Source organism: Cricetulus griseus, chromosome 8, assembly GCF_003668045.3.
Source record: "Cricetulus griseus strain 17A/GY chromosome 8, alternate assembly CriGri-PICRH-1.0, whole genome shotgun sequence".
NCBI classification, from domain to species: domain Eukaryota; kingdom Metazoa; phylum Chordata; class Mammalia; order Rodentia; family Cricetidae; genus Cricetulus; species Cricetulus griseus.
The window spans coordinates 61,070,616-61,083,888 of NC_048601.1; the positions used below are offsets into that span (position 1 = coordinate 61,070,616).

Consider the following 13,273-nt stretch of genomic DNA (forward strand, 5'->3'; position numbering starts at 1 on the left):
ATTCAAAAAATCAGTAGCCCTTCTATATATTGATGATAAAAGTGCTGAGAAAGAAATCAGAGAAACATCACCCTTTACAATTGCCACAAACAACATAAAATACCTTGGGGTAACACTAACTAAAAATGTGAAAGACCTGTATCATAAGAATTTTGAGTCTTTAAAGAAAGAAATTAAAGAAGATACCAAAAAATGGAAGGAACTCCCATGTTCTTGGATAAGTAGGATCAACATAGTAAAAATGGCGATCTCTCCAAAAGCAATCTACAGATTCAATGCAATCACCATCAAAATTCCTGCACAACTCTTCACAGACATTGAAAAAACAACTCTCAACTTTATACGGCAAAACAAAAGAGCCAGGATAGCCAAAACAACCATGTACAATAAAAGAACTTCCAGAGACATCACCATCCCTGATTTCAAGCTCTAATATAGAGATATAGTCCTGAAAACAGCTTGGTATTAGCACAAAAATAGACAGGTAGACAAATGGAATTGAGTTGAAAGCCCTGATATTAACCCACACACCTATAAAAACCTGGTTTTTTACAAAGAAGCTAAAACTATACAATGGAATAAAGAAAGCATCTTCAACAAATGGTGCTGGCATAACTGGATGTGGACATGCAGAAAACTGCAGATAGATCCAAACCTGTCTCCTTGCAGAAAACTGAAGTCCAAATGGATCAAAGACCTCAACATAAATCCATCCACACTGAAATGCTTAGAAGATAAATTGGGAGTTACCCTTGAATGAATTGGTACAGGACCCTTTGTCCTGAACATAACACCAGTAGCACAGACACTGAGATGGACAAATAATAAATGGGACCTCCTGAAACTTACAAGCTTCTGTAAGGCAAAGGACACAGTCAACAACACAAAATTACAGCCCACAGATTGGGACAAAATATTCTCCAATCCCACATGTGACAGAGGGCTGATCTCCAAAATTTACAAAGAACTCAAGAAGGTAGTCTCCAAAACACCAAATAATCCAATGAAAAAGTGAGGTAGAGAACTACGTAAAGAGGTCCTCAGTAGAGGAATCTAAAATGGCTGAAAGACACATAAGAAAGTGTTCAACATCCTTAGCCATCAGGGAAATGCAAATCAAAACAACTCTGAGACACCATATTACACCTGTCAGAATGGCTAAAATCAAAAACACCAATGACAGTTTATGCTGGAGTGGAGGAGGTGTAGAAAGGGGAACACTCTTCCATTGCTGGTGGGAATCCCAACACCTACAGCCACTTTGGAAATCAGTATGCAGGTTCCTCAGGAAAATGGGAATCAGTCTACCACAAGATCCAGCAATACCACTCTTAGGCATATACTCTAAGGAATCACATTCATACAACAAGGACATCTGTTCAATAATGTTCATAGCAGCACTATTTGTAATATCCAAAACCTGGAAATATTCTACATGTCCCTCAATGAAGAATGGATAGAGAAAATGTGGTACATTTACACTATGCAGTACTACTCAGAGGGGAAAAATAACAATGGAAACTTGAGTTTCTCAGGCAAGTGAATGTTACCAGAAGAAACCATTCTGAGCGAGGTAACCAAATCACAAAAAGACAAACATGGTATGTAGTCTCTCATATGTGGATTTTAGATCTAGAGTAAAGGATTACCAGCCTACAATCCACACTGCCAGAGAAGCAAGTATACAAGGAGACATTATAAGTTTAAAGTGAAATCATGCACTAGGGAAATGTTTGGAGAGCTACAAAGATGACACCAACTAGCAATGTAAGCAATAGAGGTGAGGCTTCATTAAATGCCCTTTCTTGATACTGAGATTGATGACTAAATCATATGTCATTGTATATCCTTCATCCAGCAGCTAGTGGAAATAGAAGCAGACATCCACAGATAAACCTTGAACTGAACTGAAATCCAGTTTCCAAGAAGGAGGACAGATGATCATAGGGGTCCATACCAGGCTGATGAAGTGCACAGAGCCTAGACCCAAATGGTTGGCCTAGGCCCTATCCCAAAGAATATGACAGACTTAGAAGACCCCCTATGGAATACCTCACCTTCCCTGGGGAGCAGAAAGGGTATGATATAGGTAGGGTGTTACTTGGGGGGGCAGAGGAGGATTCGAGCAAGAGGGACTTGGGATTGACATGTAAAATAATTTTCTTTCTAATTAAAATCAAAAAATTAAAAAATATAAACTCTAAAACAAACATAGGAGCATGGCATTCAGTATTCATTCTCAGGTATTCAACCTCCAGCCACTGGCAATTCTGTCTCCAGCCATGCAGAGGATCCATGGAGCCAGTATTGTCCTTTCAAGTCTTAGGTAGAGGTAAGAGATAGTGGTGAGCTGCTTTGCATTGCTGATCTCTAGATGGGACCACAGTATCTGTTTCTGGATTTTTCTTATTTGTACTACAAGACCTGATGTTCCATTACACAAGAAATGAAAACCAAATATCTAATCTGTAAACTGTGGCTCAGATGAGCACTTCCCTCCCACTGTTGCTTAGGTAAAGCACTTTTGAATTAAACCTTGCTAATCATTGTCCTCCGATGTGGTGACTGCCCAAAATTCATATCAAATGTGAGTAGTTAATGGTTTGGTGTAAAAAAACACCATCTTATATGCTCTTCTTGTATGTTCTGGGCATCTAACTCTGACTTGTTGCTCTTGTGGTGTTCATGCATGGCTATGTAGTGGATCTTTATTTTTAAAAAGCTGTCCCAACAGTGGTGCATTACCACCTGACCTCCAACAGGGTCACTCAGATCCATGTACCAGCTAAAACTCTTGGTTTATTCTCTCTATCCGCAAGACCAACTGGTATATCTACCCACTGTTGGTGCAGTTTCAACAGGACACTTAGTATGAATTCTAATTTAGTCCCTGTAATTTTTCTCTGTACTGGTATCTAGTTTCATTTAATTCTCTTATTCTGTTTAAGACTTACTTACATTTTGACTTAAAATGAACTCTATTTTAGAAGGTTGATGGGATGCTAGGAATGATACATAATACATAAGTAAACATGATAGAATTTATTTTAGATATGGTGTTGGCCATTCATTTCTCATGCTGTTCATATCTAAACTTTCTCTTGTGGTTTTCACTTTGAATCTAAAGAAGAGAGCAATGTGCTGAAATTATACCCTACTAATGTATTAGGAAAAGTGAACTTCCATGTCCATCTGTGAGTCAACCTGTTTCCTTGTGGGGAGGTTGTCACCTGTCCATGAGGACAAAGAACAGAAGCAGAAACAGAGAACTTTAGATGCCCTGTGTACACAATGCAAATAGTCTTCTTGGACACAGCTTCAGTGAGGCATCTCGAATTTTTTGCAGAGGAAAGGGAGATGTAAAGGATGGGGACAGTTGTCCTGGTATTACATGAATGGCTTAAAAGGAATGATCCACTCATAAAGTTCCTTGTACAACTTTTAGTTATTATCTGTAGAAACACATTACTATGTAAAAAAAAAAAAACCAGCTGGTAGCAAACTCTCTAATTATCATTTGGGCAACAGGGGGAAGTCTCAGCCCGGAACAGTGTCATGGGTGGCTCTAGAGGTAAGTCGGACATTGACATCTAGAGATAACTCCATGTTTCCAAGCTCAGAGAGAGCTGCCATGCCAGGGTAGACCACAACTTCTGACCAGCAGAACCTCCCAGAATCTTTCCATTTTTTTTTAAACTGGAGCCCAAAAGTTTGATGTGTATACATTTGGAATTGCTATATACTTTTGGTGACTAGTTTTATTTATGGCTGTCTCTATCAGCTTGATTCATAATTGATCATATTCTAATTTAATAGCTATTAGCAGAGCTGTGCCAGATTGGTTTTGGGCCCCCATTATCTTGGGAGGTTTACTTCCATCATTTGACTCTCATCATGTGTGTATTGTTACCACATAGGTGTGTTTCTTAGAGAAAATAGACAGAGATATTGCTTTTTAACCTATCACAACAACATTTCTATAATTCTTGCTGAATTGGGGTCTTATTAGATTTTTAATACATTTTTATAATTTTGGGTGATGTCTTGGGGTATTAGATTATTGTTGATTTGTTTGTTTTCCTTTTCTACTACTCCCCAACTATATTGCAGTTTCTGGCTTTGTGTACATAATCTCTTTATATTATCTTCTGCAAGCCTATCTTCATGGTCATGAACTGCCTTAGGTGTCATTTTCTTGTAATGTCCTTATCTCTCCCACAATTTAAAAAACAATTTTACTGCAAATAGATAAATTATTTAGCAGTTATCTACTAGAAGGGAATGAAATATAATGTTCCATGATTTTCTGGTCTTCAAGGTTTGGAATGGGAGTTCAGATCTCATTCTGATGTGTTTCCCTTTGGAATTGACTTGACAGTTTTCCATTATGTCTTTTGACATTGACTCTTTCCTTTGAATTTTTTACATTATAGACACAATCTAGGACATGGAGAGGTTCTTCTCTGTTAATAACGACTTGGGGAACTAAATGCCTTATTATATTTACCAAGGTTTTCTCAATATTTGATTTTTTTCTGCTGTTCTTTCACTCACTCAATATGTTCCCTGTGACTTTAGTTTTATCTAAGCTCTTCTATATTATTTTGATTCTTGGTATTGGGCTCTTCATCATATGCTGGAATTCTTTGACATTATAGTGATGATACATTTTTAATCAATGATGTCTCAATGGTATATTTTTAATTTCAACCTTGACCCAGGATAATGTTTCTTCCATTTTATTGAGTATTATGGTGATTTCTTTGTTCTTTGTGAAAGGAAAATTATAGGTTCAGTACCGCTAAGACCAAGTTCTCAACACAAAGGAAATTTGTTTGCCCCAGAGTGACAGGCAGCTGGGAATAAGACAAAAGGCAGAAGATAGAAGAAGAGTGACAAGGGGAATATAAACAGGGAAAGGTGGCAGAAGTATTTGTCCTGCATGGGGAAAGGACTGGCTCAGGATAGAAAGACATAGCACATAGGAAAACAGCAGCATATAAATATAGAAACCCAGTGTTAGGATGAAGTGCTTAGTCATAATGGGCATGTTAATTAGGAGAGAAATTGAGACTTCTGATTGCTGTTATATTAATAGCTGGAACATGGTAGTCAGCCTCAGGATGAGGGATTGGCCAAATAAGCAAATAGACCTTGGGGGCTAGCTTCAGAAATGTAATCTATTTTTTTTTTTTGCACAGGGACAGGAATTGGGGAGAAGGGCAAGGACTACCAGAGCCACGACAACAAGTGTCCCTTCACTGTGTGTTGTTGTATTTAATACAATTAAATTTTAATTTAATATTACAATCACATTTCCCTTTTTCACTCACTTTGCTATATTACTGATTGTTTTACTCATCTTGCTTATGCTTGCCTATATGTGCTTTTCTTCTTTCATTCTTGACTGAATAAATATTTGCTTGTATATTTTGTGTAAATTCACCATTTTCTGAGTATGTTCTTAAAATCTTCACCCAGCATTTTTCTATTTCAGATCTTTTTGTGGAATCCTTGAATGAATTATGAACCTTTGGAAGTATAATTTTTGGAGGATTGCTCAAGATCTTATGTTTCTGTTATTATTCATATCTCTTGGTTTAAGTACCTCTTTGGGTTTATTTGAGTCTTTGCTAAATTTAGCAACCTACATTCAAGGGTTCACTGCCCAGAATCACTCAGCTTTAAGGTATTTGGATATCTTCAGCAATTTTTATGCAATCTGCAACACAATGGTTCCCTGCCATATTAAAAAATAGGTTCTCAACAAGTTTCTTACTCAAAATATAGACATAATTAGATAGCACATTTTTTATATGGGAGCACAATATATTCCTTCTTAAAAGCATTATGCTTTATTAATTGATATGAAATGCAAATACAGGAAGTCAGGTTCTGCAGACACAAAATTATACCCAACATTAGAGTGGAGGAAGATTAATCAATCTCCAGAATTAGAATCATATACCAAGACTAAAGAAGGAGATGTTGTCCCAGAAACAAAGGAAACAATTACCAATATTTCCCCCTTTTGTAGATCCTAAATATGTGAATTCTAAGTATGTAAACTTCATGTGTGTATTGTGTACATATATATATATATATTTCTGCATGAGTCCATGAGTGTGTGCATGTGTCCATGTATGTGTATATGTGTGTATCTATGTGTATATGTGTGCACAATTTTAAATGTTTATGTGGATACTGTGGGTCTGGGGTGTGTATGTATGAGAGACATGGAAATAAAAATAGAAGAGAGACTGGGGAAGAAATTATACCAAGAAAAATGGAGAAATGGGGAAGGTTAGTGCATTTGGCAAAAATATATGACAAACTGAAAAAAACATTGTTTTTAAGAAAATTGTGTACAATGAAAATTGTGTAAAATGAATTTACATCAATAAAAGATTTTAAGAGGCAGGAATATGGGTCAAAAATCAAAAACATTTGACACCAAGCCCGACTTTGATCCCCAGGACCAAAATGACAAAGAAACATTTAAATCCTAGCTGTCCTCTGACCTCCACAACAATGCCCCTTCACATGTGAGCTTAGAAAATTTGACACACAGACACCCAAATGTACACTCACATGGACACAGATTTTTTTATTTGAATTAGAAACAGCAGTGTTTTACATGACAATCCCAGTTACCTTCTTGCTCCCATCCTCCCCTACCACCCCCCAACTAAAACCCTACCAATCACATATCCTTTCTGCTCCCCCTGGATGGTGAGGCCTACCATATGGTGTCATCAGAGTCTATTGTAACCTTTGGGATAGGGCCTAGGCCCACCCCGTGTGTCTTGGCTCAGGGAGTATTCCTCTATATGGAATGGGCTCCCAAAGTCCACACCTATGCCAGGGATAAGAACTTAACTACTACAGGAGGTGTTGTAGATTTCCGAGGTTTCCTAACTGAAACCCATGTTCCTGGGGTCTGGATCAATCCATGTTGGTATTCCTGCTATCAGTATGGGAATCAAGAGTTCCCAGATGTTTCGGTCAGCTGTTTCTGTGGGTTTCACCAGCCTTGTCTGGACCACTTTGCTCTTCACTCATCCTTCTCTGTATCTGGGTTCCAGTTCAGTTTGGTGGTTAGTTGTGGGTTCTAGCAGACACATAGTAAAAGCAGTTTGGCTCAGATTTGCCCAGAACTGTCACTGTCATGTTCTACCACCTCTGCTTCTGGATCAGTAACACAGCTTCAGGGATGTGGACCAAGATCTCTGCTTCTTGAGCTGGCCCTCACACAGTCCCCTTAGCAGATCTCAAGATGCTCCAGATGCATATACTTGCAGAAGCCTCTCTCATGCTCTCTCCCATTTTATACTGTAGGCAGCAGGCTTTCCTGCAATCATTCATCCTTGGACATATGTGTGGATCAGCTGCATATTAAACCAAGATTATCCAACTTCTTCATAGTCTTCTTAGCATCCTTTTCAAGGAGAAACTTGACTTACATGCTTTGACCAAGTAGTTCCCCATACTGCTACAGGCATCCAACTCTTCACAATTCACATAGTTTTGTTCCAACTTAGTAAAGATTTCCACAAAAAACAATCTCGGTATTCCTGTGTCTCCACATAATTCATAGAACTGTGTGATCCATCAGCTGTCTGTGAACTGTTGGCAGAATTTTTTGATGTTTTCAATGAAGATGGTAGGGAAAAATGTCAGTTTCATGCAATTAAGAACTTCTGGCTCTGAGATTCCATGCTCCATTATTGAAAGCTGATGAGCAACTTTGTCTTTCTCTGTACCAAGGATAGCAGAAACTACAAACATGCGTTTAGACACCACTGAATTAGCCCTTTATTCTTTGTTATATTCAGGAATGATCCTTCTACTCCTAATCCCTCAGGGATTTTATTATGAGTTTAGGTGAGTTTTCTTCATGGAAAGAATGATAGGATTTCTGTGTCTTAAGCACTTCATGCTGACTTGCATTTAGTGATAATAGATGAAAGGGAGCTAACCTTTCAACCCTGAATTGCAACTGACTTGGTTATATTGTTCCTAGATTTCATTATCAAGAGTTAGCAGGGGTGATCCTTATGTTAATTATGTATACATATATACATTCTAGATAAATTTTAGATGTCTGTGTCATTCATTCTTTCCCATGCTGTTCAATTCTAAAATTTATCTGGTGGTTCTAAGTTTGAATCCTAAGAGTTGTATACTGAAAATAGCATCTTCCATTATATCAAGGTGTATCTGACTTTCTATGTTCATAGTGTCCTGCTTTGTTTTATAAAATTTCATTACCAATTTTGTTGTGTATTCATTTGGAATTGTTATATCCTTTCTGTGTCTCATTTCCTGTATTGCTTTCTTTATCTGTTTAAGGTTTGTTTAGATTCTACTATACCAGATAGCACCAGAGCTGTGCTTGAGACCCTATTCTCTAGGTAGATTTATTTCCATCACTAGATTCTCAGCACATGTGTGTCATTACCAGTTAGGTGTGTTTTTTGGAGAAAACAGACATTGAGATATAGTTTTCAAAACTAGTCCAACAATATCTGCAACTTTATTGCTGCATTCTGGTAACATAAGGTTATTAAGAAATGCTTTATTAATTTCTATAATTTCGTTTGGGTTCCTTGGTGGAATAAATTCTTGTTTGTTTTCCTTTTTCACCATTCCTGAGCTACATTGAAATTTTTTGACTTACAGTGTTGGGCACATTGGGCCCCTTTCCCAATGACTATTGTTCATCTATTCCCCTGAAGACATGAATATTTTGTCTGTGCTCTCATGGTTAAAACACTCTTTTGTCTTTATGCCTAGTATTTATATATTATCTTCTGCATTGCTGTCTTCATAGTCATGAAATGCCTTCATTTATGATTGTCATCTAATGTCCCATGTCTTCTTCAATTTAACATACAATTCCACTGAACATTCTCATTTATTTAACAATTACTTAATATCAGTAACTTGAATACATTGTTCTAAGTTTTCGGGCCTTTAAAGTTTCTAACAAGAATTCAGACGTCTTTGTGATATGTTTGTCTTGAAGTTGAGTTGGCATTTTCCCATAAGACCTTTTACATTGATTATTTACTTTGTATTTTTTACATTATAGACACAATCGGGGCCATGGGGAAGCTCTCCTCCATTGCTATCCATTTAGGCAACTAAATGCCTCTCTTTGTTTTCCCTTTTCCCCCTTTATATGAAATTTTCTGTTCTCCTTTCACTCAATACATTTCCTATGTCTTTGGTTTTCTTATCTTCAATATCTTATGATCCTTGCTTTGGGTCTTTTCATCATATGCTAGAATGTTTTTTTTGTTGTTATACCCATAAATTTATTTTTACCAATGACATTCTATTGCTATGTTTTCTCTAATTCAAACTTCATCCAGAATACTCTTTCTTCTGTTTTATTATGACTGTTGGTGATTTATTTGTTCTCTGTGTTGTATTTCATACATTGAAATTTAATTCCCAGAAAATCAATTGTGTTTTCCCTCTTCTTCACTTTTACTGCCATGAAGCTGATTGTTTTACTCATCTTGCATATATTTTCTGATTTATTACTAGCTTTTCTCCCTAAAGCCTTAACTGAATAAATTTTTATTTGTATCTTTTATGATGACTCACCATTTTATGAATATATTTTTGAAATCTCCACCCAATATTTTAACTATTTCATATGTTAGATTTTTGTTCTTGAGGGATTTTTTTTGGAAATCATTTGGGAACATCATTTTTAATAGATTTTTCATGATCTTGTATTTATGAATTATGAGTCATATCTGTTGCTTTAGGTCCGTCTTTTGATTTATTTGAGGCTTTTCTAAGCTTAACCACCTATACTCTAGGAGCACAAAATATCCCCCTCTCAAAACACTAAGCTTTGTTCACTGATATGAAATGTAAAACTGAAGGCAGCATTTGCTTACACAAAATTATACCTATCATTGGAGTTAAGGGAAGTTTCTCACTGTACATCACTGGTAATGAGATATGGAGACTTCAGAGGTATACACAGCCCCAGGAACAAGGGCATGAAATATGATATTTCCCCTCCTTTATGAATACTATGTATGTGGATTCTAAGTTTGTAAAGTTTATGTGTGTATGTGTGTGTTTATATATGAGTGTATTTATGTATTTATATATGAGTATATTTATGTGAACAAATGTAGATATGTGTGTATCTCTGTGTGTATATATGTATATGTGCATATACATATATGGATGTGTGTGCATGTATAAGACAGAGAGATGAAAGTAAAAGAGGGACAAGGGTATGTAAAGATGGCAGGAAAGGGAAGTAGAAATATGGAAGACAGGTGTCATTGCTATTAAGAAAATACAATAATATTTCTTAATAATTTAGAAAATATTAAGAAAATTGAATATACATCAATAAAATATCTTAAAGAGCAACAAGTTTGATTAAATAATAAGATGGATCAAGTATCACCAAGCCTAAAATCAGACCAGAATGTGATCACTAGAATGCAAAGACAAAGACAATCAATTCCAAGTGTTCTCTGGCTTGGGCAATTATGCCATGTCACATGTACACCCAGAAACATTCAAAAGTCTGTACACAAATAAAGCTAATTAATTATCTAAAATGTAACAAATGATTAAAGAATTTATGGAAATTAAAAAAAAAACAGAAGAAAAGGCACCAGTAAAAGCACTCTATAATCTAGCAAAATAGGAAACACATTTTCCTAGCTCTTCTAAACTAAAATAAGCTTGCCATCATCATCATTTCCGGCCAAAGCATGCTATATAGGAGACCAGAATTCAGAACAATGAGAAAATAAATCCCTCATATTCAAGCAATAAAGTTTGGGATACTAGGTTACATAAGGAATAGAAAACTGATAGTGAGTTCTCCTTTGCATTTTTTATAAAGGTTTTTCATACCAAAAAAACTTCAGAGAGATTGAACCCATGGTGATTTGCTGGGATCTGCATATGTTTTCATCAGTGCTTCAGGCAGAAGGAGGAAGTGTGAGGTACAGGGCTGTGTGGTACAGTCAGCTGGTGAGAAACACAGAGGAGGTTTTTGTTGGAGTCTGAAGCACTGTGGGAATAGGGATGGAGCTCTGCTGACAGAAATAAATTCCCATGCCTTCATCCTGGACACTGCTGATGGTGAGAGTGTAATCTCTTTCAGATCCACTGCCTATGAAGCCATCAGGGACACCAGTGTGCAGAGTGGATGCATGCAGAGTAGATCAGCAGTTTAGGAGACTGCCCTGGTTTCTGCTGGTACCAGGACAAGAGGTTCTTATTGTTCACATTGTAAAAGAGACTCTGACTGGACCTGCAGCTGATGGTTACCTTCTCTCCTGCTGATACAGCCAGGCAAGTTGGAGACTGGGTCATCACAATATCTCCACAGGCACCTGTAATCAGAAATAGCAGTGTTCATGTATAATAAAAACACAGAATTCTAACCATATGAAATTTGTCATTTAATGACCTTTGTAATGATATATTGTCAGAGTATCATGGCATATAAAATTTTGCACCCTGAGAGAAACCCTGCCTCAAAAAACCCAAAAATAAAATAAAATTACACCCAGCAACACACTGACTCAGAGAAGATTACAAAGGTTGTTAATTTCTCACCAGACATCCAGAGGAGTATGGACATGATGACATGGATCTGTGACTTCATCTTGCTCCCCCTACCCATCAGATGTAACTCTTTTCTCACTGTAAGTGTCTGGTTTATGAATTCTGAGCAGGTGGGTTAGGATAGAGGGCCCCATGAAAAGCAGTTAGCAAATTCAAAAGCAGATTCCTGGGCAGTTTTGGTATAGTGGCTGGTTTGATAAACAGGCAAATATACCATCACAGAGAGCATGAGGAATCACTGAAGGATCTTTACTTATAGCTCTACAACAGATCTACTATATACTTTAATAGCAGCTGTGGTGAAAATCCAGAAAAATTGATAAATCAGTTGACTTTTGCAGAAACCTAAGAGCTATCTCATATGACAGTCCTGATGAAATGCTAAGATATGCTCAAATAAATCACAACAACAAAAGGAAGAAAACATTAATAAAAGGAACAAGGGTAGAGGGGAAAGAGGAAAAACAGAGAGAGATAGATGAGATAGGGACAGAGAGAGGGAGAGAGAGACAGAGACAGAGACAGAGAGAGAGAGAGAGAGAGAGAGAAACTTGGTCAAATTTGTTCATTCTCTCCCATCTGCAAAGCCTATCTTATACTGAGGAAAAGGAATAATTCATCAGACAGTTGGTGTCCAGTTTCCAGGATAAACATTGGACATAAATACAAAGAGCAGCCCAGAATTACCTCTGAGAGAAGCCTAGAGAACTTTAATCTAATCCTGGGATCAGAGAAGTTTTCATCTCAAAACAAAGGTAAACCCACAGATACTAGAAAATATCCTCCACACAATTTCAGGAAGTGAAAGAGTGATTAAATTTTGGGGAATCAGAAGAGGAATACAAGGTACTTGGAATCATCAAGAACTAATAACTATAGATCAACACTAACAAGAGTGTTTTTCACAGAAATGCACATTCTAGAATAATTTATGAATTAGAAATATTAAAATGGGATTATGATAATCTTAGGAGTCCACAGAAATGACCGCAGCTAAGACCCTGAGCATTAGTGGACAGTGTGCCTGAGCTGGCCTTCCCCTATAGTCAGATTGCTGACTTACTGTATTATCATCATAGAAACATCATCCATTGACTGGTGCAAGCAGATCCAGACATCCACAGCTAAGCACTAGGCTGAGCTCTTTGAATCCAGTCAAAGAGAGGGAAGAACAAGAACATGAGCAAGAGGCCAAAATCATCTGGGGATACCCACAGAAACATCTGACCTGAGCTAGTGGGAGCTCACTGACTGCAGACTGACAATGGAGAGACCTGATAAAATCAAACTAGTCCCTCTGAAGGTGGGTGACAGTTGTGTGGCTTGGGAAGTCTATGGGGCCACTGACAGTGGGATCAGAATGTATCCCTAGTGATTGAACAGGCTTTTTGGAGACTTTTCTCTTTGCAGACATACATTGCTTGACCTAGATTTGGGGGGTTGGTCCTGCCTCAAAGAGATATGCCAGATTTCCTTGACTCCCCATGGGAAACCTTACCATCTCTGAGGAGTTGGTGGAGAATGGAGGGAGGAGGGTGAGAGAGTAGGAGAAGGGGAGGTAGTACGAACTGGGATTGGTATGTAAAATGAGAAAAGATGGTTTTAAAAAGTAAAAAAAATGATTATAAAAATGTTCTTGCTGACATCATGG

The 13,273-nt window shown here is 37.3% G+C and overlaps 1 pseudogene; it reads right to left on the reverse strand.

Moving 5' to 3' along the window:
- Positions 1 to 11,015: 11,015 nt before the first annotated feature.
- On the reverse strand, positions 11,016 to 11,662 carry LOC113836992 (annotated as a pseudogene).
- Positions 11,663 to 13,273: the final 1,611 nt, after the last annotated feature.